Source organism: Mus musculus, chromosome 15 (genome assembly GCF_000001635.26).
Source record: "Mus musculus strain C57BL/6J chromosome 15, GRCm38.p6 C57BL/6J".
In the NCBI taxonomy this organism is placed as follows: Eukaryota; Metazoa; Chordata; class Mammalia; order Rodentia; family Muridae; genus Mus; species Mus musculus.
In genome coordinates, this window is record NC_000081.6 from 82,934,193 (window position 1) to 82,958,687 (window position 24,495).

The 24,495-nt window shown below is 54.6% G+C and overlaps 1 protein-coding gene across 2 annotated transcripts in view; it reads right to left on the reverse strand.

Moving 5' to 3' along the window:
• The window catches only part of Tcf20 (transcription factor 20), a 179,657-nt gene that overhangs the window by 125,746 nt on the left and 29,416 nt on the right, over positions 1 to 24,495 (reverse strand). The gene's annotated exons all lie outside the window — the stretch shown is intronic.

Sequence of the window (24,495 nt, forward strand, 5' to 3'; positions counted from 1 at the left end):
GGTTCAATGAGAAGATGAATGGGCTCTAGGGACACAAAATCTACATCCCAGTAACATCTCTGTGACCTAGGATCTCATTGATTCCAGCTGTCTGGAGGGTCAACAGGAGGAATGAGGTGGTGAGGTTACTAATGGCAGGGATCCACTCTGTCTGTCTCTGTCTGTCTGTCTGTCTCTCTCTGTCTCTCTCTCTCTGTCTGTCTCTCTCTCTGTCTCTGTCTCTCTCTCGCTTTCTCTCTCTCTCTCTCTCTCTCTCTCTCTCTCTCTCTCTCTCTCTCTGTGTGTGTGTGTGTGTGTGTGTGTGTGTGTGTGTGTATTTTCCAGTGCAGCTATGGTTTACCCAGACCCAAATAGCAAGACATGCCCCAAGGACAAAGCCTGGAGAAAAAAAGGGGCATGGGGTTTGGAGGATTTGGTGGCCTTGTGACTACAACACAGCAGAAGGAACTGGAGTGACCCAGGTCTCAGGGCTGAGGCTGGCAGCGTGCGCTCATCTGTAGGCTATAGGAAGCCAGGCCAAGAGCCCCACACTGGAAAGCTTGGGCACCCCATGACTTTTGCACGTTCCAAGGCAGGGAACAAAGCACCAGCCAGGTGGATCTGCGGCCTGCAATGGACCCTCTGGGAGCCCTGAGGCTATGCAGCCATGTGCGTAGGCACTCAATGCCTTCCCCAGCAGAGTGGCACGAACAGATTGATGAGGCCCGGGCTCAATCCATCTTGAGTTTAGCTCAACTTCGGGCTGCATCCTGGTGACACTGGCTCATCAATACTGGAGAAAATACGGCCTGGAGGAGGAGCAATTAGGAACAGCACCACAGGATGAGGACGAACAGCAAAGTGTCTACCGATCGCTGCCCTCAGAAAATGGGCCCATGAGTACGGGAACGGTAGCTGGGTACAGGTGGGGGGCCAGGCTGTCGAGCTGCTGCCCACACACAGCCCACCACCTGCCAGGCCCTGCAGTTAGCTGAGCTGTTGTCCTATGGTGCTAATGACTGTGCACATAGTCAGGGAAGCAGATGGGGTGGAAGGGCTGTTTGGGGCTTTACCTCCTGTAATAAGCCTGGGCCAGAGAGATAGCGTTCCCAGCTTCCACCCGCATATATGCGTGTGTGTATTTGTGTGTGTGTGTATGCATGTGTTCAGAATTAAGTGTTCCCCATACCTTGGTTTCCTTTATTAGAAAAATGGGTACATTTCTGCTTTAGAGTACGGGGGAAGGCTCAAACTGGATGTGTTGGCTTTTCACAGTGCATCTGCTGCACAGCCCTTACATTCAGAGGGACTGCCCTAGACTTCCAACAGGGCCCACCCCAGCATCACGTATCCACATCCAGGGCAGGAGAAACAGATGAGCCAAAGTAAGAGTGGGAGTCAAAAAGACCCTGGCCTGATCTGGCCGTCTGCATTGCAAGACAGAGACTTAAAGGCTGAGCCAGGGTCACAAGAACAAGGGCAGCATTTAAGAAGGGAAGGCTGAAGGATTAAGGGTTCAAAACCAGCACAGTGCCATAGGTAACTATGTAACATAACAGCTTTGGCTACATAGTAAGGTAGAGGCCAGCCCTGGCGATGGCTCTGCTCTCAGAGAGAGAGAAAAAGAAGACAGGAAAAAAAAGAAGAAAGATGGCTAGAGGGAGGGAAGGAGGGAGCAGCCGGGCATGAGAGAGCATATCTGTATCCTAGCGCTCAGCGGGCTGGGGCAGAGGGTTATGCATTCAAGGCCAGCCTCACAGTTACAAGGGCAGGAGAGAAAGGACTGAAGAAAGGGGAAATGCTAACTGTAGGGAAAGAGAGGAGGCACTGAGGAGGAAGGAGGGACTTGGAAGTCACCTTGCAGACATGGGCAGTGAGACTTTTGGATCTCAAATATTCTTCAGAGACTGTGTGAACAATTGACCTGATGCTACTGGGAGGTGGTGGGAAGGTTAGGGTCATGCCAAATGGAAGTCTTCAGGCCACTGGGGCAGGCTCTCTGAGGGGACTGTGGGACACCAATCTCTGCTCTCTGTTTCCTGGCCATGAAGTAGCACTTTTTGCTGCATTCCACACTCCTGCATGATGATACACTGCCTCTCTATAGGCCCCAAAGCAACAGGACCAGTCGACCATGGAGGGCACTCAAAACTGTGAACCTGAACAAACCAGGCATCTGTTCCAGGGACAGGAAGCTGACCACACAGGAAGGGTTGTAAGGGGTGTGCTGTATGGCAGCACACCGAATAAAGGGATCAGAGAACAAGGCAAATCTCTGAAGCCTCAAAGTGCCATCATGAATGAATGAATGAGTGAATGAATGAATGAATGCATGCATGCATGAAAGAAACAAGCCATTGTGCAGAGGTGGGACAAGAATCCCCAGGACTTCACACAGCTATGGCTCTGCCTGCCTGGTTTGAACCCAGGGCCTGGGATGGAATCTTCCTGCATGTAGTTGCAAGTAGCGAGAACACTCCATGTCTGGATTTGCCCTTGTGGATGGGGTCTTGATGGGCCTGGCCAGATAAGTCTCAGTCCACAGAAGAGCCCATAGAAGAGACTATAAAGCTGGGTGTGGGAAGACGAAGGCTAGAGATCAGATCTGGGAACTGACACACACACCCCTGGCCTCCCAAGGATCATCATTGGGACCAAAGCCCTCATTCTCAGCCGCCGCGACCATTTCCTATCCCAACCAGTGGCTGTTCTCTGGCCTGGCCCTCCCTGCTGAGCCTTGGATTCCTTGTCTGAAAGACGGCAACAAATATGTCTTCATGAAGAAGCATGAGGCTGCAGCTTTCTGAGGTCCCAAGTGTCTCTCTCCTAAGTCTGCGAGGAAGACTGAACTGCAGAGTGCCTAGCCTCTGTCCCCCACCCTCACCAGGTCCTATGCCTTTCTCGGGGACCACATGTCTGCAGAGCCCAGGAAAGAAATAACCAGACAAGAGCAGCTAGATCCAGGCAGGCGGTGTGAGAGCCAGGGAGGCTCCCTACTCTCTACTCAGGCCACCGTGTATCAACTACATGGCTCTCACCCTTCCCAGTCTGGGCTCCCGTCAAGCCCAAACCATGCTCCAATGTGCAGCTTTGGGAAGGGGGAGGAACTCCATGGCTGGATTTGCCCTTACGGATGGGGAAGGGGGCTTAATGGGCCCAGCTAGATAAGCCACACAGCATCCCGGGGCCTCATCTTCCCTATCTGGGAACACAGGTACTAATGCCTACCTGCAGGCTACGTCAGGTAACCTGGGACAGTGACATAGTAGGCCTGCAGGGAACAGAAACAACTGCTGGCACGTAATAAACTCCGGGCAAAACTTTAATCCCAATCTGTGCCAACTTTGCAGGCTAACAAGGTAAAATTACCCAAGGCCTGAGTACCCCAGATGGCCTGAACTCACTCAGCCCAAAGGCCTACCCTCCACATGTCAGAGGTACACATGTGCAGCCCTGCACAGGGTGGGGGCAAGCTCCATGCTGCTCAACTTCTCTATTTTCCTCCCTGTGGCTCCTGAGAGCTCTGGGAGGCCCCTCCCCATTTCTAACTCTCCTTGGCTCACACCCAACACAAGTCCTCCAGGGATTGTTTTTGATCACATGCCAGTATCCATCTCGCCTTCCCTAGGATGCCTCTGGGGTTCTGTCAGGACTCTGCTCTACCACTGGATTACTTCAAGGCAACCTAAGCCAGGCTCACAGCAGTCTAAACAGCCTCTTCCTGTCCTCCCAGCAGAGCAAGCTGAGCCCCCGTCTCAGGACCTTTGCAAAGCCTTTTCTCTGCCTGGAATACCCTTGCCCGAGCTCTGGGCACATCTGACTCCTTCCTGTACATCACTTTCCAGGGTTACAAGACTCCGTTTGCTATACCCAGTACCTGCATAGCAGCTCCACACAGAGGATTCCAAGGGAGCTAAAGCAAGAGCCTTGTTCCTGAGGGCTCTGGATCCCGATGGGGCTCGGCTACACAGCACCAGCTCAGGAACCTCAAGATGAACTTGGAGGTGATGTATACATCTGGAACTGGCCGAATCTGTCTCTCTGGACACGTGCTTCTGCTCAGGGCAGACGCCTAATGCGAATCGCTTCTGTCATCAGGACACGAAGGGGCTTGACACAGACCAGCTGCCTCTGCCGAAGGACAGGCTGCCAGAGCGCCGATGGGCTCTCAGCAAAATTGATGGCCGCTGTCAGAAAGTGATTTCCCCACGGCCGCGTCGCAGGCCCTCCGAGGAGCTCAAATCCCAGGCAGCAATGCCTCCCATGGCAGAGGGTGGGCAGGCAGCCAAGCAGCGGGGGAGGGGGCAGGCGTGTAGCCAGGCAGCCCATACCTGGTCCAGCTGCTTCCCAGGACCCAGGGGAAGGAGGGAGCAATTATCAACAGGGAGAGGAGCCCACAGGCGTGCACCCAGGAGCTGGGAGGGGGAGCAGAGAGCCAGCAGGGAGGACAGAACTACTTCATATTCCCTTCATTCTTTCTGCTTCAGGCACAAACACCCAAAGTATGTTGGACAGATGGACGGACAGACAGATGCATGGATGGATGAATAGTTTATAAGTGCCGAAAGGCCTGAGAGGCAGGATCCTAAGTGGCCCAGAAGATAGGCAACAGCAGTGTAACAGCCTGGTAGCCAGTATCTGGTCACTTCAGTCTGGGTCAGTAGCACCTCCCCATCCTGTACCAGTGGCCCCAGTTCACATCCCAATAGCCCACACTGTCCGCGCCTACTTCCATAGGTGGGAGGGGCAGGGAGTTGGACCAGAACACTCAAAGCTTATCACATAACTCTTCAAAAACTCGCAGCTGATGCCTGAGGGCCAGGGTAGATGGCAGACTGAAGTCACCTCAGGACCACCACAGGACAGTCCAGTCTACAAAGGAAGGCCCAGAAAGGTGCAGTCGCTCAGCAGTCACCTGTGACCCTCCAGGAGTGAAGCCAGCCTTAGGCCACTTGTGCCAAGATGCCAGGGATCCACTCACTGGGGATCCCAAGTCCTTGAGTAGACAGTGAAGGCTGAAGGTGAGGAGGAAACAGAGGGCAGGCACGCTGAGAGACCAGCACATTTAGGTCAGGTGCAAAGAGGCGGGGGGAGAGGGGGAGGACAGGTAACCTAGGCGTAGATGGGTACAGAGGCAGACAAAATAATGTCACTTATTCAAACATCCATTGTCAAGGTCCTGAGCTGGCCCTGGAACCAAAACTGAGTAAGCCTCCCTCATTCTTGAGGGCAGCCCTATAGGCTGGTAGAGGTGGGGACAGAAACAGGAGCTGCTGGTTACATGAATGGGCAGTGTAATGAAGTTAAGAGTCCAGGCAACTGGGACCCACGGAAAATGAGAGACCAGTGTGGTCGGGGTGGTGACAAGGAAATGTCCAGTGAGGGTGTACTATCTAGAAGTGTACGCAAATATGAGGGTCTCTGCTCAGCTCAGCCCACTGGATCCATGCGGCTGAGGTATACTATGTTCATTGTGCCGTCGCTGCAGCACCTGTCTCCCGCCTGCTCCTCTAGCTCCTTGAGGCTCAGAAGTGTTGACTGAATGGCAGGATCCCCAACAAGCTTCCACAGTGCTGACCCCCCCTTCCAGCACCAAGGGGTTCTCAGAGCTCACATGTGTACCTCCAGACGTGCCAGAGAGCCCCTTAAGGGCAGGACCAGACAGTGTCTCACCAGTAGCCAGAGGCTTTCTCACAGTGAGTGCTGAGGAAGTAGGGGTCTTGGAGGAGGGAGAAATGGCTTCCAAGGCCCTGTGGAGGCAAGCAAGATCAATTCCAGGAACTTCCAGGGGTCACTAGGAGCACAGAGACAGCAGTAAAGGGCGCAGTGTGACCTTCATGTCCATTGGTCCCAGCAGCCTGGTCCCAGAGGCTCAGAAAGGTCACCTACCACACAAGGCCCTTCCTCGCACCCCAAGTAGCCCTGCACCACCCATGGCCTCTGAATGTATCTACCAGGAGGGCACAGCTTGGTACCCGGTGCCAGATCCTATCTGCATCTCCAGGTTTCCAGGCTCATCCCTAGATGGCAACTGGGATGAAAATAATGCCCATCCACCCCCAAACCAGGAGCCTGAGAGAGCCAGGGGTGATTCTCACCTCCACCTTCATGTGTAGAGGGCCACAACCCAGCCAGGACGGAAATACAAGAGACTGTAGCAGGAAGCACCTATGGCGAGCAGCCCTTCCTCCCCACACCTGCCCACCACTCCCCGGAGAACAAACGCTCACATACTGTAACTCCACAACTTTATAAGCTGCAGAAGCTGAAGCCAGAGGTCCCTCTTCATCCTCCAATGGGAGAAGCACCCTGACAGCCAGGGTCTCCAGAGTGACAGAACTGTTTTCATGTCAATACCACTGGCATCACTACCACCTTCCCTCTGAGCGGCCTCATTCCTAGGTCTCTCCAGTCCTTTTCCTCCTGAAGCTAGCATGAAACATCCCTCCCTCCCCCACCCCTCTCCAGTGCTGCCAATGGCTCTCACTGAGTCACAGCTAGACTCCTTGGCTTCCAGCCCCTGATGCTGGCATCGGCAGCCCTTTCTGGTCTCATCCCCAAAACTTCAGTCTAAAGTCACCCTATCCCCAAATACAAAATGTCCCTTTCTGCTTCTGTGCCCACAGCTTCTCTCCCAGGAATACTCCTGCCCTGTGCCCCTTCACTGCCAAGTAGAAAGTGTGCCCCAAAGGCATGGCTCAGAGGCCTGGTGGCCTTGACAATCTCCGAAGACCCCTGAAGACCCACAGAGAATCCCAACCACAGTGCACGTCTGCCTCTGCTGAAGACTGAATGCTCTGCGTGCCGGGCTGCCTGACTCACTCCACACACCCTCAGCACTTGCTGGAACGAATAAATTACCTCATTTAGCCACAGAGCACGCCTGGCTGGAGTGTTGGCAGTTCAGCCAAGAGCCCTCGCGTGGAAACCACCACGCTGAAGGTGGCAATATTTCACCTCACCTAGAAGTGTACTGTGAGCGCTGGAGTCTCAATGGAGCAAGTGTTTGTGTGTGGCTGGGGAGGGAGGTACTGGATGATAAGCACTGGTTTAAATACATACGACATGGAGAAACCTCCAACCCCAACTGGACAGGGCCCACCATGCTCTCTGAGTCTCTTCACCATTCCACAGGGGACAAAACAGGAAAAGCACCTCCATTTCATTGAGGTGGGCACTGAACAAGAGATGGCCCAAAGAGGCCTCGTTTGTCAGGCTGGCATCAATGGGGCTTGTTCCTCCCTACTTGGGTGAGTGGTAACAGGGGTGGGACACAGCAGCAGAGCCACTGGAGAGCAGCAGTCCTGTACCTTTCACACAAGCAGGGATGGGCAGGGGAGAAAAGATGAGCCAGACCCTGCTGGAGCCTAGGCAGGGAATCACCGTGGCTTCTCCCCATGTGTGCCAGCCCATTCCTCGGCATCCCAGTTGGCCATGCTCCCAGAGCCCTATGGGGCAGGCAGGCCCAGGCAGCAAAGACCCTCACTGGAGGTCCCAACAAGCCCCAGCACAAGGCTGTATGCCAGGGATGGACTGGGTCCCGGTACCCACAAACATCCCGGCACGTTTATCTGCCAGAAGCCCTAGCCATGGCCACAGACCCTGCTAGGACACCCTAGGCCCCACCCTGTTTGCCAGGCCTGATTTGCATATGCTAATTAAGACACACATCCCTTGCTCCCCTTGGAGCCAGCTTGTTTGGGGAACGGCTGGATCTGGCTATACCTGTACCGTGCTGATGTCACGCCGAGCTATTTCCAGCCTGGTTGCCATGGGAACCACAAGGCCTCAGCTCCAGTTAGGAGTTCAATATATAATTTACTTACTCCCCCATCCCCCCCAGCCCCACCCCGAAGAGACTGGGGCGTATGGGGAACAATCGGCTAAAATATACAATAACACCCTTCACTTCCCTCAGAGGCCTGTGAGAGTGGAAGGGGAGGAAGGAGAGCCACACAGTGGAACGGTAAATCCATTTTTGGAAAAGGGGGACGGTAGTGGGGAGATCGCTTCCTTCTTTGAGGAAAGAAGGAAGCTTGGCACTTGGGTGCTTCCACAGAGACTCAGGCTTGGCCAGGGGTGACCCAGAGCCTTCTGCCCTGTGACAGCCCAATGCCGTCAGGCATGCTTTCATCAGGAACTTCAGTTCCTCAGGAAGAACCTGCCTGGCCCCACGAGAGCTCCTAGGCTTATAAAATCACTACTAACTCAGCTGCCTCAGCTTCGGCACCTCTTAAACACACAGATGTTCCCAGGTCCTGCTGCCAAATACAGGGGCCACCTGCTACCTCCAGGCCCGGTGTGTGGTGTACCTTTGATGGACCCAGATGCTGGCTGAGGCCAGGGGCCATATGGTCACTTAAAGGTGGCACTTGCCTTACTGAGGCTCAGGCCCTGCTACTCTGCGCCTGACAGTTCTACAGGCAGTATTTAAACACCTGCTCTGTACTCCCTGCGCTTTGGGGTGCTAGGGAGCCTGGAGGGCTCAGGCACAGACCTGTGCACAGGGAGGCCCCAAGCCAACTGCAGGAGAATGGACCCTGGTACTGAGAAGGTCCACTTTACCAGTAACGTGAGCACAGGGCTGCTGCAAGGACATCTCAGTATGTGTCTATCAGAGGTAGGCAGGGGACATTGCTGAGGCACAAATACAAGTTGCCTCTCTGATGCTGCCTTTGTGCCGCACAGGCAGGCAGGCAGACACCCCGCGCAGGACTACCTGCTGGCCCAGCCTAAGTGCTCCCAGCTTCCCCAGCCACACTTAAGCTTGGATAGCCATGGAAGGCCACAGCGGTCCTCTCTGGGTGTTGGGGGAAGACAGAGGGTCCTAGCTTGGGGGTTCTCTCATCCTCAGCTTCAGGACCTCTGGGTTTGGGGATCAACAGGACCCAGGAGGACTTTGCAAGTCACCTCCTTTTCTTACCTTTACTTCCTTTCCCCTAAAATTACTCCACTTTACTCTCATTCCCAATCTTTAGAACCCTAAGTATCAGAACCCACATTTCCTTGATGGAAAAACTGAGGCAGTAAATGAACTACTAAACAAACCGTCAGACTAAGACTTCTAAGAGCTTGACGTTCTTCCTCAAGAGCCTACACTGACCCCATGGTGGACAGGAACAAGATGAGACCAGTCTACTCCCCGAAGCAGGGATGTATCCTCCTATGCTATAGAAACTACCACCCTACCACAGCCAGGTCTCTCCCAGCAAGCCTGGTTCTCCCTCCCACCTCAGTGCCTAGACTCCCCTAGCCCCAACCCTCCCAGACAGAAGCCCAAACCATGGCCTACGGCATGGCTCTTGGCTCAGCGAAGTTCTGCCTTGCCCTTCTACCCCAGCACTGCCCTGACGGTGCAGGAATGGGGTAACAGAACACACACGACCCCCGTTTCTCCTCACAGCCTTCAGGGTCAGTGCCCCAAACTCTCTACCTTCCCTCTTCCATGCTGATTAACTGCACAAACACATTCTGTCCACTCACTTGGAAGGCCTTTCTCCCAGAGAACCACAGACTAGGACAGGGAGAATATGGACAGTGGAGTGGGATCACCTGGCTCAGATGCTGGCTTCACCCATTAGCAGATGTTGATTCTGGGTGCCCTCTGTGAGACGAACAGACAACCTTCACAGTCTAACTGAGTTAGTGTAAACAGAGCAGAGCCTGGTGTGCGGGCGGCCATAGGCAGTTACTGTGACCACAACCACTCTAGAGCTGGTGTCGATCCCAGCTCCCAGCCCCTGCATGTACTACTGTGAAGGTCAGGGTTGTCAACTTCACATTTTCTAAAATCATCTTGGGGATGGGCACCTGGGCATGGCCAGACTAGGGGAGGGGGTCTTGATTGCATCAGTTGATAAAGGAAAGCCTGTCTTGACAGTGGGTGGGACCATTCCCTGGGCAGGGGATCTTAGACTGGACAAAACGGAGAGAGCCAGGTGAGCATCAGTACAAATTCATCTACTGTTCCCTGACTGTAGATAGGACATGAACTACTGCTTCAAGCTCCTGCTGCCTTGATTTCCCCACCAGAATGGACTGTGCCTTGATCTCTGAGACAGAATAAAGCCTTCCTCCTCTAGGCTGGGTTCCCCCCTCCCCAGGGTATTTTTATCACAGAAATGGGAAAAGAGTCTAAGACAGCTATGCATTTATCTATCTGTCAAGTTAATGTCCATCTCCCTGGCATGCTAATCATATGGGAAGCCAAAGCATGCTCAATGAGCACTCCTGCTGTATCTCCAGGTCAGACACACAGTGGGTCCTCAATATGTATGGACACACAGTGGGTGCTCAATATGTACGTGGGGATGCTTGACAGCATGGCTATACATGTTATCACAGAAATGAACAAGGCCTATAGGCCTCACCAGAGCATCAGCCCATGTGGGACCCCCAGCTCCCTACTACAGGACATCTTTTACATCCACAGGAAGTGGGGAGAGCTGGGAACTGAACACCCACACCATGCAGGGCTTGCAGAGGTGACAGTTCTGGTCAGCTCCCAGAGCTCTGAGCACTCACAGCTGCGTTTGTCCACAGCTCTGCTGCCTGCTTCCCTCACTGCCCTGGTAATGTACACACAGCCTCCCAGGAAACTGCAAAAAATGAGTTAATATAACATTATGGCTGAGAATTTAAATACACAGGAGTCAGGCAACACAGACTTACAGTTCCCCAAGCAACTGTAAAAACCACACAAGCAATTCAGGAGCAAAGGCAGGAGCGGATTTAAGGCCTTCTCGGCCACTGGCGGACTCCGGTGGCTGCACCCTGACCTCTCAGACAGATGGTCCTTCTAGGCTCAAGGACACTGACACGAGGGATGAGCTATTCAGGCCACGTGGCTGACACAACCCTTTGGAGAAACTCAGGAGCCTCCAGCAGGATCTCCAGGCCCACACCCCATGATCCTGTCAGCTGCAACCCCAGTTGGAGCCACACACACACACACACACACATACACACACATGTCCCCAGCTCCCGTGGCTAGCCACTCTAAAGGCTCGCCATCCAGTACATGTCTCTGTGCTCTTGTTCATCCTACAAGGTGCAGCTCACAGGGCCGCTCGCTACCCAGGACCCCCTTCCTGTCTCACTGAACTCAAGGAAGTAGGCTCAGGGTGGAGAGACAGCTCACTGGTTAAGAGCACTGGCTGCTCTTTCCGAGGACTGGGGTTCAATTCCCAGCACCCACATGACCATCTGTAATGCCAGTTCTAAGGAACCCAGTACCCTCTTCTGTGCTCTGTGAGTCACACGTGGTACACAGACATGCACGTAGGTAAAACACCCGTATACATAAAATAATCATTTAATAAAGAAGAACACAGGCCAGGTCCTGCTGAGTTTACAACACAACCCCACACTCAGGGTCTTGAGTAAGTCACCAGCTCATTTGGTGCCTCAGTTTTCCCATGCATGACAGAGGTGCTTAACTACTATCTCAGATGAAGTGTTTGACAGACCTGAGCTCAGTGACTGCCACCACTGCCCCCACAGCTGTCACTACAGTTTCCCTTCCTCTACCGAGAGCCATGAGACACGAAACACAGAGGGGGGTACCTGTGTGGAGGAGAGCACCTGTGAGGAATGGCCAAGCCTGGAGGGGAGGTAGAGAAGGAAGAGCCAATTCTCAGAAGGCCCTGCTGGGTGGGGAATGAGCCCAGCACATATTCAGGCCCTTTCCTATATTCTGAGGATGGCTGAGAGACAGGGGAGCCCTTCCCTTGATGCCTAGCTGATGAGATCAAAGGCAGTAATGAACTGGGGTCTCCCTAGGGGGGGGGATGCCGGTGAGGAGGCACCAGCGCTGGGAGGCCAAGGTTGGGAGAAGTGAGGTCAGAGATTCGTTCCTCCTGCATTTGAGGAGGCTGCCCTGAGCCTGGAGCACACAGCCAGCAGGACTTCCCACAGTGCGGGTGTAGCAGCAGGGAGTCACAGATGAGTGCTGGAGTAGTGACTGAGAGTGGCTTGAGACTCAGAGTGACAGGGCTCTTCATCTTCAGGCGCAGACTGGGTCACTCACCTAGCTCAGTTCCAATCAAAGCCCTTTCAGGAAGACTCTTTCCAGGACCGATATCTGGCAGGGTCTGAGCCCTATGGACGGCTGTAGAGCAGCAAGATAGAGAGCCTTGGGGGGGGGGGGGACAGAGGTGTCCGTATGTAGGGGAGTCACTCCAACAAGACTGGGGTTCTGAGGATGCTGCAGCTGGAGGCTCTCAGATCGTCTGGTTAAAGTGACTGGCACCATGGAGAGGAGCCATGTGTTCAGCTGGAGTTGTTTAACACTGAGGGGTCAGGGTGATTGGAGAGCCACTCCTGCTTAGTTAGGGGTGGCATCTCAGAGGAGGTGACAGTTGAACTAAGAATGCATGGTCCTGCGTAAGGGTATTCCAGGAAACCTGCAGGTGCGAAAGCTGGGAGGCGGCAGGGCCAAGCTGAGCATGATGGAGCATGGGGAAAGAGGCAGCTGAAGGAGCATGGCAGAGATTAGCCTCAGGCCACTTAATGCTGGCCTCATTTTGAATACCAGCATGGAACCTCAGACTCCTCACCTGGAAAATACGGGTGACATCTATAACCAATTATGAGGGTTAAGCCTATCACTGGGAATCCAGACAGGTACCACGGGAACCTGAGCTGCTGTTGTCATTACTGGAAGGGAGAGAGACTAACAAGGTCAACCAGGAAACACAGATGAACTGCCGAGGCCCACCCAGTTAGTAGAAGGAGAAAGCAGAAGCAAAGGAGAGCACAAGAAGATCCACCACCTCTGTCACTTGCTTGGAAGAGTGTGGCTTGCCGACGTCCTTTGCTGTCACCCAGAGATGACAGCTTATGAGAGAGGACACCAGAAGAATCCCAGGCTGAGGCTAGCAAGACAGGAGCCAAGGAGCTATAACCTTACACCTGGCACAGGGCTACAGCTACGGAAAGGATGGATGTGTGCGTGGATGCAGGGATACATGGATGCCTGCGTGCATGCATGGGTGGATGCATAGATGCATGCATAGAGACGTGGATGCATGGAGCAACAGACAGAAAAGATGAACACCAAGCAGCCAAGAGTCAGACACCTCACTAGCAGCCCCACCTCAGGCTTCCTCAGGATCCATCAATTCATTGGTCCACAAACACTCGGTGGGACCAGCACCTTTGTACCTGTGTACCTGGCTGTTCTAGAAGTGGGCCACATGTGGGGGATGCTATGTCCCTAAGAGATCATAAGTGCCCCCCAGGGTAGCTTGGGGGACAAAAGCTTCCAGGAACAGTGTCCCTAAACTGTTCCCTCCCACCTGTTGGTCTCTCACCAACCTCCTCCTACCATCTGGCAGGTGGGGCGACTGTGCCAGGTCCACCTGCCTGTCACAGCAACCCCACATGTCCTGCCCAGCAAATCTTGTTTGTGTCCCTAAAGGTATTGCTGCAAGGCAGAGCAGGCACCAGCCAGGACCATCTGCTCAGCCTGAGGAAGGGAGGGCAGGGTCTGAGATATCACTTCATCTGACGTGCAGCAGCCTGGAGCTTGGCATCCTGCCAGGTGACCCTTGTGGATAGGACACCAAAGAGGGCCAAGTCCTGGACCTCAAAGATTTCACATCAGAGTGGGGTCGAACTGGGACAGTCTCGAGTACAGAGCCCCCGGGGATGGGAGGACAGGGTTTACTGGCCTGCATAGGTTTCCAGCAGAGCCTGTGGGTGCAGGAAGCTTGATGCTATGAACTGAGAGGGGATGGCCAAAGGCACTGTAGGAACAAACAAGGAGGGTTCCAGTTCTCCACCAGTTTGAGTACAGCCCAGGGTCTAAAAGTGTAGGAGGAGATGAGGCTGAGGGTGACAAGCAGTGTGTGAAGCCAAGTGCACGTGCAATGCAGGGTTGGTAGGGACTTGAGGCAAGGTGGTAAAGCCTGTTCCTTTACACATCTAATTCTGGCTGTGGATACCAGAGCAGCCATGCCCCACCCAGAACCCAAGCTTCCAAGACTTGCAAGGGCTTCTCTCGGTAAAAAGAGAGCCCCTTCACAGGCAGGTTCTGTCCCTAGGGACAGCTGTGATAGTGACCAGTCATGACAGGGTGAGATGTTGCACTCTGTCTTGATCTGAACAGCTCTAGTGGCTGTGGGGCTCTCCTGACCCCACTCCTCACCTCATGGTGTCCTTCTAAACACCCTCTTCTGAAGCTAACTGGTGACAACGCCACCACGAGCCCAGCTCCCTGCAGACTGGAGATGGCATGGCACCTCTACCTCTGTTGTGCTCTTCTGGCAACTGCACCTCAGACAGACTTTGCAGAGAGCAGCAAACTCCCTGCCCTTCTCTCCTGATGGGTGCTGTTCTGAGGGTGGGATATACCTTCCCAGCCTCACACAGCCATTCAGCCTGTAGTGAGTACTCTGTCACACCCCTGGGGAAGAAAGGCAGCCCTCCCTCTCCCTGAGTCTGAGATGGAATGCTGGGGGCTGAGCCTGGCTTTCCGCAGATCTGGCTCCAGCTTGGCATGGCTGTGGTGTGGCTCAGTCTCTGAGAATATTGCTGAATGTGGCTCTTCCTGACTGCTCCATTTGGAGAGAGGGCTTGGGCAGAAGGCACAGAGCATTTGCTATGCACTCCCATAACATCCCGCCTGAGGAAGGCACTCTGACCTTAGCCATGAACTCCCATTCCTGAGCACAGTAGCCCCATCAACCTACAGCTTGCCGTGACGGTAAGCAGACCCTGGGGAACGGGAGACTCATACATCTGAAGTGGGACCATCGGGATGGGCACTGCACAAGGACATTGCACATGGGCATGCATGCTCCCGTTCCGACAGCAGGGGCAGCTAAGCCCATTTCACTTATGGGGAAACAGAAGCACAGAGATAGTACCATTCCCACTCAAGACAGCAGGCAGAGGAAGAGGTGGGCGTGGGTGTGAGCCCTGGCAGGGTCCAGAGAACTCTAGATCACCAATTCCAGACATCAGTACCTGACACCTGACTAGATCACCCCGGGAAGTCTCCCCTCATCAAGGGACACAGTAATACCCTCGAATAATCATGCTACCACCACATATCACCTCCTTCCACTTCAAATAGATGTGCTCCCTGCCCAGGCCTTACACACTCTCCCTCAGCTTGGCCACCTTTGCCTGTTTGCACATTTAATTGCTAGCTCAATCTGTTACTGCCATGACGGACCCCTCCTTCAGAGAGCCTCCCCAACCTCTCTCCTCTTTGAAGTCCTTATCTTTGCCACAATGTCACTTTCAGCCTGTGAGTATCTGATGAGCTATCAAGGTCAGTGAACCAGACCCTGTACTCTCTCACTTGAACTAACACATCTTTTCCACCTACTTTCCCTCAGAAGTGCAGCCAAGGGTGGCCTCTAGGCTGCTCCTATGCAGAGCCATGCTACCCTGGCTGCATGGCCTATATGGTCACCCCAGTCAGGCTGTGCATAGCCCTATAGGGCCCAGCTCTCCTGGACACAATTCCCTCCCTCTCTTCCTTCCTTCTTTTCTTCCTTCCTTCCCTCCCTCCTCCCCTACCTTCTTTTGGAAATGGCCTCACTATGTAGCCTTGGCTGCCCTGAACTCTCTGTGTAAACCAGGCTGGCCTTGAACTCACAGACATTTGCCTGACTCTACCTCCTGAGTTCTGGGATTAATGGTGCATACTGTCACACCCAGTTCTAGGACATACTTCTAACAAGTGACCCACTCAGACACCCTGAAGAACAGTTTGGGGGCCTTTCCCATAGCAGGATAAGGATGGGTCTTTTCATTCTCCATGTACCTGCTGACACAATACAGCTACCTGGCTGGGATCCAGGCCCACGGAGGGGCAGCTAGTAGGCCCCAGAAGCACCAAGCCTATGGGGAAAGGGTCATGTGCAAACATAGCTCCACCCACTCCTTTAAGCCTGGTCTGGTTATCCATCTAGTTCCCCTACTCCTCCTCTGTCTTGGTCCAAAGTGCCTGTCTCTGTCTCCACATTATCTGGCTCAAACCCCAGCCCATTCACCCTCTGGCTGTGCATCCTTGGGTTAAGTCTCTGTGTCTCAGGTTCTCATCTGTAAAATAGGAAGAGAGACCAGGACCATGGTACCTCCTGGGGTTGTAGGTAGGGTCTAAGGTTTATATAACACACACAAAATCTTATTCAGAGGCTCAGCCACAGCAGGAGCTGCCAGACCTTCTACACAGTGACTTTTCACTCCTTCAGGGAAGTCAGGCCTCAGAGGAGGTTAGTCAGCCTCAGCCAGAGGCAAACCCTATGTCCTGGTGCTCCCTCACTGAAACCAATCCAGCCCTGAACCTCCCCCTGCTCCCTGGAGAGTCTGAGCCACAGGCAGTACTCCGCCTCAGGCCTGGCCATCCGATGCTCGCTGCATCCAGACCTGCCTTCTAGCACCTCACTCGGCCACTTGGTCACTCGGTCACTCGGCACCTCAGTCACTTGGCCACTCGGCGCCTCTGCTTGGCAGTTATATCCCACCCCCATACCTGTGAGACAGAGCTAAGAGGAATTCTGAGAGGCCAGGAGGTGATAGATGTGATAAGCCTCCTCCTTGCCAGAGCCACCACCTCCCTGGGGAACAGTCACAACTTGGATAAGGAGGGAGGGGGAGGCAGCTGGCTAGTGCTGGGAATTCCTCTCTTCCTAATGGAGGCCATAAACCTTCATCCCAGCACTCGGGCTGCTAACAGATGCTCCCATCTGCCCCATCGGAAATGAACCTGTCCCAGCCTGAAGACACCTGTAGGAAAAACAAGTTATAAGGCAGTGGGTCGCACGGCTTGGGCCCCCAGACTCCCCTCTCCAGGGCAAAAAGATCCCGGTTTCCTCAGAAGCCAAGTAAGGGCAAGAGGAGGGAGCTGAGACAGGCCGGCCTGAATGTGGGCTCTTCCAGGGATAACAGGGAGCCACAGATGGAAGGAGAGAGCAAAAGAGGAGGCAAAGGGCTGGTGGGAGCAGGCTGGCCACAGTAGGCACATTATAGAAAGCAACACTGGAGGCCACCACAGGAATGAAGGCACTGGCTGACATGGTGGGATGGATGGTGCCCAGCAGTCAGGAGGCAGTTCAGGGCTACAGCCATGGCAAAACCTGAGGCCATGTTCATTCCCAACGCCCCAGTCCTCTTTATCCTTCTGCTCACCCTGTCCCCAAGCCAAACCATAGTGGTTGGAAGCTTAACCATGTGGTGGTGGGGACACAGACTTGGGTCACCGGGTTCAAACACAGGTTAAAGCCTGGAATAACAGAAGACTCACAAACCATCCAGAAGACCCTGTCTGCTGGCCTCTGGCCTGTCCTTCTTCCTCACTGGAGGCTCAAGCCCCAGATGGGGTCCAGGGCCCAGCTCTGCCCCTCCTCATGAGTGCCCTACAAAGCAGGCAGTCCCTGGCTCCAGGAGTCTGAAGCTACCAGCATGTTAGACTCTAGGGGCATCACTTTCCCATGCTATAGACCCAAGGTTCCCCATGTACAGCATGTAAAAATGGTACTTCTCCCCCAACCCCAGAGCTGACAGAAAGGTTAAAAGTGGGAGTGTTGGGGTGTTCTTTCCCAGCACTGGTTATGAACCCCATCCCTTCATCAGGAAATACCCGCTACCTTCCCTGTTTCCAGATGCTCTTCCCTCTACCCCAGGACCTTTGTACATGGTTGGTTTGTTTGTTTGTTTTTGTTTTTTCCTGCTTGGAACATTCTTCATGGCCTCCCCAGCCTGCACCTTATAGCTGTTCTGGGCTCAGATGTCACTCCCCCAGGAAGCCCTCCCTGGATGCCAGATGAACTCAAGGTCTCTTATGTCTCCACTTCCAGAAATAACAAAGGCCATGAGGGGTAAAGAACCTGTCTCAAGGGTTGCAGGTGTCCATGGAAACCCCTAATTCACAGCGTGGGGAGTATTCCAAGAGGAGGTGACCCCTCAGTCTAAAATCAGAAACTCAGAGCTGCAAAGTCCCCTGCACCCACTTTGCAGATCAGAAAATTGAGTTCTAGAGCTAGGGCTGCCCTACTACTGCCCAAGAAGCGGCTCTGCTCCATCAGTTCCAGGCTCTGCCAGGTTCCCCACACTTGGCGGGGATCCCTCTTCCCTGGGGGAGCCCCACAGCATACCTGGGGGCTGCCTGGTCCTGTGGATCACCCTGTCTGCGGGTGGCTAAAGGCTGGAGAAGCACCAGGCGCCCGACTGCACTGCTGAGCCGGGCAGCTGGCAGCAGCACAGCTCCGAACCAGCTGTTTGGATGACAAACTGCGTTCAAGCTTCATTAGGGTAATCACGGGCTCCCCTCCCGGCAGCGCTGCGGAGCGCGACTGTCAACCTGAACTAATCAAACCCGGCCCCAGGACACCCACCCGCCTGGCTGACAAGCCGCTAAGCCGCGGAGCCACTTTGAGTAGCACGGCTCACGAGGTGGCAGGAGGGCTGGGCCCTGGAGACAGACAGCCTGGGAGTCCTGCTGCACGCTCCCAGGGTCCCAGGGAGCCTCAGAGCTGTCAGGACAGCTGGTCCTAGCCCACTTCTTCTTTTGTTACAGCCAGAAACTGAGCTTAGGTGGCAAGGCCATACTGAGGGAGGCATGAAGCCAGGCTCAAACCCAAGCTCGTGGATCGTAGTGTTCCCACCCCTCCCCACCCCCCACCACCTGCCCCTCTGCTTTTCAAGGGTTGGGGTAAGCTGAGTGGCCCAAGCAAGTCCCTTCAGCCCTGCACCCCAATAGCAACTTGGGGACTCTGGTGACAAAGATGTGGGAACACAGTGGGACCAGTGCCCAAGCTGACACGGTTGAGAGCAAGTCCCTTTCCCCCGGCCCCCACCTTGCTCAGCTGGGTGGCCCCCAGGCAGATGTTCCTACCCCACAATCAGAACCAGGCCAGAGTGACAGATCTAGTGTCTAGTGACAGCTGGGGAAACCAAGGCCCAGCAAAGGGGGGTCAGAGGCAATGGTAGATAGCAGGAAATGTGGGCTGTTGAGGCAGAGGACTGTCATTCATTCACACATTCACTCATTCATCCACCCATTTGCAGGAGACAATGGGGCCTCTGGGTTGGGCACTCAGAACTCCCTGAATGAACAGATGCCTGCAAGGCTGAGAGCATGAATGGATGCCTGGTGCTAGGGACTCAGCCGTGAACTCACTCGGCAGACACTCACCCTGCCTCCTGGAGTCTGTCTAGTGGGAACAGCCAAGCAACTGATAATTAATTACAAATGACACAGGCAACGGACTAGCTGGATAACAGCCACCAGGAGGGCCAATGCCTGGTCTGCAAAGGTCCAGCAGGTGCTCCGAAGGACCCTCAAAGGAAAGCTGAAGGCAGACAGGACCGGGGAAGGGCACACAGGATGTGCAAAGGCCCAACGATCAGAAGTAGCTTGGGGCTTTGGAGGACAGAGGTCCAGCTAAGTGGCCGGAGGGCGGTTATGGGGCGGAAGCTGAAGTTTTAGCTGGAAGAGAAAGAGACTTGGGTCTTCGTCATGAGGGTGGCAGGAGCCTCTAGAGAGTCGGAAGCAGGGCTGGTGGCTCTGAGTCCTGTGGAGAGAGAAGGTGGCAGGGCTCAAACCCCAGCCCTACTGCTTCCTGACCCAGCATTAGCTCGGACAGCTAGGACAGCCAATGTGCCGCCTGGGGAGGGGACATCCTGGGAATCCATGCAGATGTGGCACAGATGGGCAAAATCAGCCTCTCCTGGCAGACATCAGGGTGCTGTGAGCAGCAGGTGGGTGGTGACTGGTGGAGGTGAGGCTGCAGGAGGTGCATCCTGGGCTCCAGCCCTGGGCTTCAGATGTGTACTCCCTTCTCCAAAAACCACTCGGAACAAAAGCCTGCCTCCATCCCTCCACCCTTCTCTCTCTGTGTTTGCATCTGCAGAATTGAAGACAGTGACAAGGACTACCTGGCCGTGCACAGGGCTAAAGAAAATGCTGTACCCCCACAAGCCTGGCTGCTCTACCCTACAGCAAACACAGGTTACACAGAAGTATCACACACAAGTCTAGGGGCACAGCTGAGCGGTAAAGTGCTCACTTAGTACACACACGCACACACACACACACACACACACAGAGCAATGACTTCCAGCAGCAGCACTGTACAGACTGAGCAGTGGCTTACAGCAGTAATCCTAGCCCTCGGGAGCTAGAAGCAGGAGGATCAGGGTTTCAAGGTCATCTTCATAGTTCTAGGCCAGCTATAGATACATCAGCCCCACCCCATCCTCCCAAAAGAAGACAAAGAAAATAAAGCGTGTATTTTTCCCATACTCTGGCTTTCTTGGTCTCCCAGTTTCTCAATCTGTTAGGGGCAGTAATCTCTTTCTGCCTTAGAGGCCACAGGCACCACAGCAGCCCTGCTGCCCCACGGCATGGTCCAGGGGACACACAGCAGTCCAGAGTCACACCTAGTTCTACATAAGGTAGCTGCTGGGGTTAGAAACTCAGTATCTGACACCACACCAGCAGATGCCAACCCGGATCCAAGCCCCCAAATGTCGCCCTGAGGAATGTCCATCCTGCTCACCTACTGTGTCCCAGGCTCAGCCCGAGAGCCCCCTGCAGGAGGAATACCCACCTGAAATGGTGGCTTCTCCATAAGAAGAGGACTCAGGAGTGCAGCTAGGTGTGAACCCTGCCTGGGCAGGTGCTACAGATACCCTGGTGGGAAAAAAGAGGCCATGAGCCAGCTCCCACGGAGAGACTCGGCTCTCCATCACATCTGGAACATCTTACTCGCCCAGAGACCTTGGAGACCCTGGGAGGTCAGATGGTGCCTACCTGTGGAGCTCAGCCACCAGTGTGACAGAGGGAGAAACAGAGGCTTCAAAAGGCTTAGTGTTCTAGGACTCCTCTGTGGAGGAGCCAGAAGTAATTAGGTGGCCGGGATTCCCCTGTGGGCAGCATGGCTCAAGCTCCCTAGTGGGACACTGAGGCGCTCCGTGAGGTTCTTCCTACCACCTGGGGCCACTCAGTCACTAAAACACCCCGGCCCCGGAATGCCACAGCAGTGTCGGTGATGGTTCTATAGGCCACTTACACGGCAATGCCAAGAACCACAACAGTGGCACTGGCTACAAACTAAGGCCTGCACTGGAACGCCAGCTTGCTCAGTCCTCCGGGCAGCCTCACGGGGATTAGCTCCCAGCCCCAGGTTCTGACCCACGCCAAGGGCTGCATGAGCCCCTTGGCAGCAGCTTGAGTGGTTACCCTCCTTCCTGATCATCTCAACAGAGGAACCTTACAGAACTGCAAGGTGAGCCCAGATCCAGGACGCCGTACCTGTCCCGCCTTTCCTGGCTGGCACAGTGCCTGGAGGTACCCTACAGGCTTATGACTCACTTTGCTCTTGACGAGGATGTGAGCTCTGTGGAGATGTTGGAGGACTACTACTCCCGTGGCTCTGTTCACATCAGCTCAGTCCCAGAGATGCTGGCTCTGTGATGGCCCCCTCAGGGATAAAAAGGGAGATAAGACAGCAGAATAGATACCCCGCCCCCTTTATAGGGTCTACCCTCAAATCCCATGGCTGACATCTACTCTTCTCTCTAGTCTCTAGTGGTGTCTGAACATGCATGCCCTCTCCAGCACACCTCAGTTTTCCCAGATAGCTCTGCTCCAGACACAAGGCACACTTGTATGTGCTTGCTAGCCTTCTGCTGGCCCTTCATACTGTCTCGGGAGCTTCCCTGAGGACCAGGGCTGTATCAGCTCTGTTCACAAATGCCAGCACAAAGATGGTAGGAAATGGGGCCTCAGTATCCCTGTGAATCGGCTAAGCCAATAACGCTGCCTGACAAGAAGCTGTTGGAACTGAGTGGGGTAGCCATGACCCTGACCCTGAGCAGCACCTGATAGAATTAAGGGATAGGATCCCACAGCAGAGGGAGGGAGAGGCCTGGTGAGAAGTGGACTGTAGGACCTCAGTGGGCCTCATTGCACTCAAGGGGAAGCAGAGACCAGTGGAGTCATGGAGGGGGTGAGAGTGAGGTTTTTGGGGTCCCGGCACTGAAGTGAAAGTCCCCAGAACTCAGACTGCCTCCCAGCCCTCCCTCTCCCCGACACAAACCCCCACCACACCAGTCATAACGGGCAGTTAAATGTCAGAGGGCCAGCTACCACCCTCCCTTCCTTACCTATGTCTACCCACAGCCCTGGGAGGTGGCATCCCATCCATACAGGTTGTGTGGCCTCGGTCTGTCCAACTTGAGGCTTCTTCTAGCTGAGCCAAACAGATGGGCCCAAAAGACAGAGCAGCTTGGGTGAGTGCCCTGCTGTAGAGTGGCAGGTCACAGGCAGAAGCTGTGGCAAACATACCCCAGCCAGGACCTGGTCAAGTGTAAGAACTAGCTGTGGCCAGTGTAGCAGCCAGCCAGCCCACAGCATGCTGGATCCATCTGGCAAAGCTGGTCTCCAGGCTCAGGTGGTGGGGTGGGAAAGGCCACAACAGACGCTCTTGGCTCCCAGATCCTCTGTTAGGATGAGCTCAGCTTTAGCTACCAGGTCTAGATGCCCTGTGAGCTCGCACCCCATTCAGACCAGCTCCAGGGTGGTGTCACCTGCTCCCAGGAAACCTGACGGGTATTCTCTCACCTCCCCACCCTTCATGGACAATCTTAGCCCCTGCCCCGATGTGGGCTTCCTCCTTCTCTCTCTGCCGTGACAGAGCCTCTACAAGATATTTCTGGGCCCACAGCCCTGATAATCTGAGACCTTCACTTCCGTGCACACCAAGCTCCAGTCACACTGGCCTTTCTGTGCCCAGACAGATAATGCTCAGCCCACCACAGGACCTGCCTGCCTCTATCTCAGGATTCTTTTCCCCTCCCCACAGCTCTCTGTCCCCATGTCAGGCACTTCAAGCCCCAATTCAAATGCCTCCCCTTGGGAAGGCCCCTCCAGGGCATCCTAGCCAGTGGCAATAGCTATAAGCCCAGAGCAACATGTACCACATGACTGCCTCCCATAGGCCTTCCTCCTGCTGCTGAGTGTGAACCCTTAGTGCTGCAGCCACAGCCTGACTGACACCTTGTAAACCATGCAGTCTCCAAGGAGAAGAGTCAGAGCTGACCATTCAGAGGCTCCACCCTCCTCCCCAACCCTCTGAGATACCACAGCCCTAAGACCATGGCCCCTGAGCTCTGGCCCTGGACATTTCTCCAGCCCTGGTACGGGAATCCTCTTCCCACTGGGCTGCCTGTTGAGTCTTCTAGGTCCCTGCATCATACTCCCACGCAACCCCTCCCCCACATTCCTCCCACAACCCCTCCCTGACACCTCCCCTGACCTGTGTCCTGTTCCTACCACCAGTCCTTCCCACAGTGCTCTGCACCCCTCTTCGCCTTGGCATCAGCTCCCACACCATATCTCCCTTTCTGTTACTCCTGCTCATAAGCCCAGGCCCTCATGGCCAGTACCTGTTGTCCCCTGCCTTTCACACCTCCAACCCTCCGCTCCAGCTGGGCTCTCTCCCTAAGTTCTCTTCTTCTCCTTCCTCGATGGACAAACTCTTGCTCATCCTCCAAAACCCAACTCGGAAATGTCATCTTTTTGTAAAAACCCTTCCTGAGTTTTCTCCTGCATCGGTCAGGATTCTATCAGTAAGAGAAAGAATCACTAAACAGCTTCCACCCAGACAGGAAACGTGTCAGTTTATATAACTGACAATCCCAGGGGCGGCTTCAGCTACCACTAGCTATAGAGGCCCAAATAATGGCCTCTACCTGTCTCAGCTGTATCTAACCTTCTTCCAGGTTCTCCATCTTCAAAGTGCTTGTGGGAGTGGATGGCAGGCAGTCCACCTTCCCATTCACGGGCTTCAGCAAGCATAGGCAAATCAAAGGCAACATGGCAGCAGGGGGTCCCTATGCAAGCAGATCCGGGTGAAAACACAAGAAGGCCTGTGGTTAGACTAGCAAAGAAGGGACATATGCCCATTTCCCATTCCGTCACTGAGGCCAGAGGGGTGGGTCTCATGTTCATCTTATGGATTGGGGAGGAGGTCTTCAGGATGCTCCATACCCACACATGCCCTGGGCTGCATGATCTGCTAAGTCCATCTCCTCCCTCACAGCCGGGTCCTCGGTGCCCACTCTGCTACAGTCCCAGGAGATGCCTGGTCAGAGGAGGTCTGCTGTGCAGAGGAGGCCTGCACATGTGGAGGGTAGTAACGGGTTAACTGGCACCCCTGCCAGGCAGCAGATCTGCATTCTCACGGAGGCCTCAGGGGGACACAAAGCTGACATGGCAACGAGGGGAGTCAGAAGGGAGTTGCCCAGGGGGCTCCGGGGCACAGCACGGCCCCAGCAACCCAGCTGCGGTGGGGGCTACTCAGCCAATCCCAGAGAGCTGCGAGTGGAAGGGTTGGGGAAATAATTACCGAGGAGGCTGGGAGGGAGGCGGGGAGGCTGGCGAGAGGCTTAATGAAACTGCTAACGCGTTAGTGATTCCTGCCTGCTCGGAGAGGCGGAGGCAGACAGCCATGTTGCCAGCTCCTGCAAGGAAGCTGCCAGGCGGGACTGGCTGGG